This window comes from Leptodactylus fuscus, chromosome 10 (genome assembly GCF_031893055.1).
Source record: "Leptodactylus fuscus isolate aLepFus1 chromosome 10, aLepFus1.hap2, whole genome shotgun sequence".
Taxonomy (NCBI): domain Eukaryota; kingdom Metazoa; phylum Chordata; class Amphibia; order Anura; family Leptodactylidae; genus Leptodactylus; species Leptodactylus fuscus.
Window position 1 is genome coordinate 87624708 of NC_134274.1, and position 6027 is coordinate 87630734.

Consider the following 6027-nt stretch of genomic DNA (forward strand, 5'->3'; position numbering starts at 1 on the left):
AAGGGATGTTAAGTTGGGTCCAGTTATATCAGGACAAGTCAATGGGAGTCGCTCGAGGCCCCGGTCTCCCCCTGACCATGTGCATTAGTGGGATGGAGAAAATTTAAACAAGGGGACCGGGTTTTAAGGTTTTTGTTTTTTCAGAATACTGCCTGTGGTCTAGTGAGGGAAGTGAAGGGAGTTGGTCATAGTATAACCTCGTAATAGTGGTGCTAAACCAAAGCTCGGAGATGTGGCAGCAAAGTCAGTGATGAGTCCTCGCTTCTCATGATCCATACAATGTCAGGGCCATACTAGCAGATGTCCGTAGCTCTGGATGGCTTCTTCATGACAGATCCCATAATGATTCTCCCATTACACGGGACAACCCTCTCAATGTCAGGAGTAACAAGTGGGGACTCAATAGTCCAGAGCAGAGAGTCTCCCTTGTGGGCTAATCTAGAAGCTAGCCAGAAAACCAGAACGTCCTAGACTGGAGCCTGACCCTGAAGAAAGTCATGTACTGCTTCAGTAGGTGAGGATATGCGTATCCCCTCACTGAAATGGTCTAGTATCAGATTATCGGCCCACATGGGGAGGCTCCTGCGTCCTCAGACCGGTGAAGGTTCCTCCATCTGATTGAATCTTTACCAATTGACCATGAGTAAGTGGACGAAGTCTTGTCGTGCTGAGCGCTGTAATGTATTTATAGGACAAGGTCATTCATGTGTCCCAAGGACTGGACGTGTCGGCCTGTGATACAGTAGCTGGAGGTGCTCTTATGTCCTGGATGGGGAGCGGAGTTTAGTATTCGCTGCTCTCGTAGTCGCAGAGATTGGAGAAGATGTATGAACAGAAGCGGACGTGTCTGCGGAATCTAGTGGGATCTCTAATACGGCCTAGACCAGACGTCTTACAGGGAATAACAAGGCAGAGGAGAAGATACTGAACACTGGAGGAATCACTGGAGTCCGTTGTCCTGATCAGGAGAAGCCTCCGACCCGGGGACACAGGCACATCCAAAGTGATACTGCAACATAATGTATGCCAGAGACGAGATGGGCCATGTAAGAGGAGAGAACTACAAGTCCCAGCATGTCCTGGCCGTTATTATGGGATATGAGAGGACTACAGGTCCCAGCATGTCCTGGCCGTTATTATGGGATATGAGAGGACTACAGGTCCCAGCATGTCCTGGCCGTTATTATGGGATATGAGAGGACTACAGGTCCCAGCATGTCCTGGCTGCTATTATGGGATATGAGAGGACTACAGGTGCCAGCATGTCCTGGCTGCTATTATGGGATATGAGAGGACTACAGGTCCCAGCATGTCCTGGCCGTTATTATGGGATATGAGAGGACTACAGGTCCCAGCATGTCCTGGCCGTTATTATGGGATATGAGAGGACTACAGGTCCCAGCATGTCCTGGCCGTTATTATGGGATATGAGAGAACTACAGGTCCCAGCATGTCCTGGCTGTTATTATGGGATATGAGAGGACTACAAGTCCCAGCATGTCCTGCCCCCCCCGACATCACTTATCTCAGCTGACGACTTTGCCTCTTACTTCAGAACTAAAATTGACACCATCAGAGACAGTCTCACCCTACACCCCCGACAACCCCTCTACCCAACTACTCGCCACTCCCCATCCCTGACCTTTCTTCACTATCACTGATGAAAAACTCTCCTCCCTAATCTACAAATCCCACCTCACCTCCTGCGCGCTTGACCCGATCCAGTCACATCTCATCCCCAAACTCACTGAAGTTATCACTCCAGCCCTAACCCATCTCTTCAATCTATCCCTAACCAATGGATCCTTCCCCTCAGCCTTCAAACACGCCACTGTCACTCCTATACTTAAGAAACCGTCCCTCACTCCGTCCTCTCCCGCCAACTATCGTCCCATCTTTCTGCTCCCGTACGCCTCAAAACTTCTTGAGCAGCATGTCCACTCCGAACTCTCCTCCTATCTCTCGTCCAACCTGCTCTTTGACAGACTTCAGTCAGGCTTCAGACCCCGGCACTCCACTGACACTGCCCTAACAAAAGTCACTAACGACCTGCTAACCGCCAAAGCCAAGCGCCATTATTCTGTCCTCCTCCTCCTCGACCTCTCCTCTGTTCTCCTCCTCCTTCTCCTCTCCTCTGTCCTCCTCCTCCTTCTCCTCTGTCCTCCTCCTCTGTCCTCCTCGACCTCTCCTCTGCCTTTGACACAGTTGACCACTCCCTCCTGTTAGAAATTCTCTCATCCCTTGGTATCTCAGACCTGGCCCATTCCTGGATCTCCTCATACCTCACCGACCACACATTCAGCGTCTCCCACTCACACACCACCTCCTCACCTCGCCCTCTCTCTGTAGGTGTCCCCCAAGGCTCCGTCCTAGGACCCCTCCTGTTCTCCATCTACACCCTTGGCCTGGGCCAACTCATAGAATCTCATGGTTTCCAGTACCACTGCTATGTCGATGACACCCAAATATACATCTCTGGACCAGACGTTACCTCCCTGCTGGCCAGAATTCCAGATTGTTTAGCGGCCGTAGCCTCCTTCCTCTCCTCCCGCTTTCTCAAACTCAACATGGAGAAAACAGAGTTCATCATCTTCACCCCACCCTGAATGGCCCCACCACCTGACCCATCTATCAAAGTTAATGGAACCACAATTACCCCTGTTTCACAGGCCCGATGCCTTGGGGTAACCTTGGACTCCGAACTATCCTTCAAGTCACACGTTCAAACCCTCAACACCTCCTGCCGCCTCCAGCTCAAGAACATCCACCGAATCTGCTCCTTCCTCACCCAGGAAACTACCAAGATGCTCGTCCAGGCCCTCATAATCTCCTGCTTAGACTACTGCAACACCCTTCTCCATGGACTCCCAGCAAACACCCTCGCCCCCCTCCAGTCCACCTTATACTGCGCTGCTCGCTTAATTCACCTCACCCCCCGATCTTCATCGGCTGCTCCCCTCTGCCAGTCCCTCCACTGGCTACCAATAGCCCAGCGAATTGAGTTCAAGCTACTAACGCTAACATACAAAGCCATCCTCACCTGTCCCCTCCATATATCTCTGACCTCATCCTCACCTGTCCCCTCCATATATCTCTGACCTCATCCTCACCTGTCCCCTCCATATATCTCTGACCTCATACACACCTGTCCCCTCCATATATCTCTGACCTCATCCTCACCTGTCCCCTCCATATAGCTCTGACCTCATCTCCCGCTACCTGCCCACACGTAACCTCAGATCCTCCAACGACCTCCTACTCCGCTCTTCTCTCATCCACTCCTCACACAACCGTCTCCAAGATTTCTCCCGTGCATCTCCCATACTCTGGAACTCCTTACCACGACACATAAGACTGACCCCCACAATCACAGGATTCAAGAAGGCCCTGAAGACTCCCCTATTCAGGAAGGCCTACACCCCCAATAACACTATCACCGCACCACCATCTGTACAGTCTCCCCCTCTCCTTCTGTCTCTACCCCCCTTCCCTCATAGATTGTAAGCACTCGCGGGCAGGGCCCTCTACCCCACTGTGCCAGTCACTGTTAATATTATATCTACCTGTATATTTTGTGTATTGTATGTAACCCCCAAATGTAAAGCACCATGGAATTAATATAATAATGTACAGAGCACCATGGGATTAATATAATAATGTACAGAACACCATGGGATTAATATAATAATGTACAGAGCACCATGGGATTAATATAATAATGTACCGAGCACCATGGGATTAATATAATAATGTACAGAGCACCATGGAATTAATATAATAATGTACAGCACCATGGGATTAATATAATAATGTACAGCACCATGGGATTAATATAATAATGTACAGAGCACCATGGGATTAATATAATAATGTACAGAGCACCATGTGATTAATATAATAATGTACAGAGCACCATGGCATTAATATAATAATGTACAGACACCATGGGATTAATATAATAATGTACAGCACCATGGGATTAATATAATAATGTACAGCACCATGGGATTAATATAATAATGTACAGAGCACCATGGGATTAATATAATAATTTAGAGCACCATGGGATTAATATAATAATGTACAGCACCATGGAATTAATATAATAATGTACAGAGCACCATGGGATTAATATAATAATGTACAGAGGACCATGGGATTAATATAATAATGTACAGAGCACCATGGAATTAATATAATGTACAGCACCATGGGATTAATATAATAATGTACAGAGCACCATGGGATTAATATAATAATGTATGGCACCATGGGATTAATATAATAATGTACAGAGCACCATGGGATTAATATAATAATTTAGAGCACCATGGGATTAATATAATAATGTACAGCACCATGGAATTAATATAATAATGTACAGAGCACCATGGGATTAATATAATAATGTACAGAGCACCATGGGATTAATATAATAATGTACAGAACCATGGAATTAATATAATAATGTACAGAGCACCATGGGAGTAATATAATAATGTACAGAGCACCATGGGATTAATATAATAATGTACGGCACCATGGGATTAATATAATAATGTACAGAGCACCATGGGATTAATATAATAATGTACAGAGCACCATGTGATTAATATAATAATTTAGAGCACCATGGGATTAATATAATAATGTACAGAGCACCATGGGATTAATATAATAATTTAGAGCACCATGGGATTAATATAATAATGTACAGGACCATGGGATTAATATAATAATGTACAGAGCACCATGGGATTAATATAATAATGTACAACACTATGGGATTAATATAATAATGTACAGAACCATGGAATTAATATAATAATGTACAGAGCACCATGGGATTAATATAATAATGTACAGAGCACCATGGGATTAATATAATAATGTACAGAGCACCATGGGATTAATGTAATAATGTACAGAACCATGGAATTAATATAATAATGTACAGAGCACCATGGCATTAATATAATAATGTACAGAGCACCATGGGATTAATATAATAATGTACAACACTATGGGATTAATATAATAATGTACAGAACCATGGAATTAATATAATAATGTACAGAGCACCATGGCATTAATATAATAATGTACAGAGCACCATGGGATTAATATAATAATGTACAGAGCACCATGGGAGTAATATAATAATGTACAGAGCACCATGGGATTAATATAATAATGTACAGAGCACCATGGGATTAACCCCTTCCCGACATGCGCCGTAATAGTACGGCGCATGTCGGGTCTGTAACTATGGCTTTAAGCAATAGACAACCGGCTCTAATGTCTCCGATCGGTCCCCGGCCATTTTCCCGGCAGCGCATGGGCGCCGCCATTTTGCTGGTGATCGCCGGCTCCTGGAGCATGCTCCAGGGCCGACGTCATGTTGCCATGACAGCCGGGAGCCTGTACAAGGCTCCCAGGTTTGTCTGCAAATTCTCTCTTTTGCAGGCTGGTCTATGCAGCCTGCAAAAGAAAGGATGGTTTTTTTGCAATGCATTGCAATGTATTAGCATTGCATTAGTGATCAGACCCCCTGGGGTTCAACACCCCTAGGGGGTCTAATAAATGCAAAAAAAAAAATTTTTTAAAAAAAGAAAAAAAATATATAAAAAAATATAAAAAGTATTAAAAGTTCAAATCACCCCCCCTTTCCCTAGAACACATATAAAAGTAGTTATATACTGTGAAACACATACATGTTAGGTATCCCCACGTCCGAAATCGCCCGCTCTACAAATCTATAAAAATATTTTTCCTGTTCGGTAAACGCCGTAGCGGGAAAAATAGTCAAAAGTGCCAAACCGCCGTTTTTTCACTGTTTTGCCTCTGATAAAAATTTGAATAAAAAGTGATCAAAGCAATAACATTTCCCGAAAATGGTAAAACTAAAAACTACACCCAGCCCCGCAAAAAAAGACGCCCTATACATCCCCTTACACGCACGTATAAAAAAGTTATGGTCGTCGGAATATGGCGACTTTTAGAAAAAATTTTTTAACAGTTTTGGAT

At 44.7% G+C, this 6027-nt stretch overlaps 1 protein-coding gene across 1 annotated transcript in view; it reads left to right on the forward strand.

Annotated features, from left to right (window-relative positions):
- LOC142219351 (uncharacterized) overlaps positions 1-6027 on the forward strand; it is a 53998-nt gene that overhangs the window by 9696 nt on the left and 38275 nt on the right. The window lies entirely within an intron of this gene.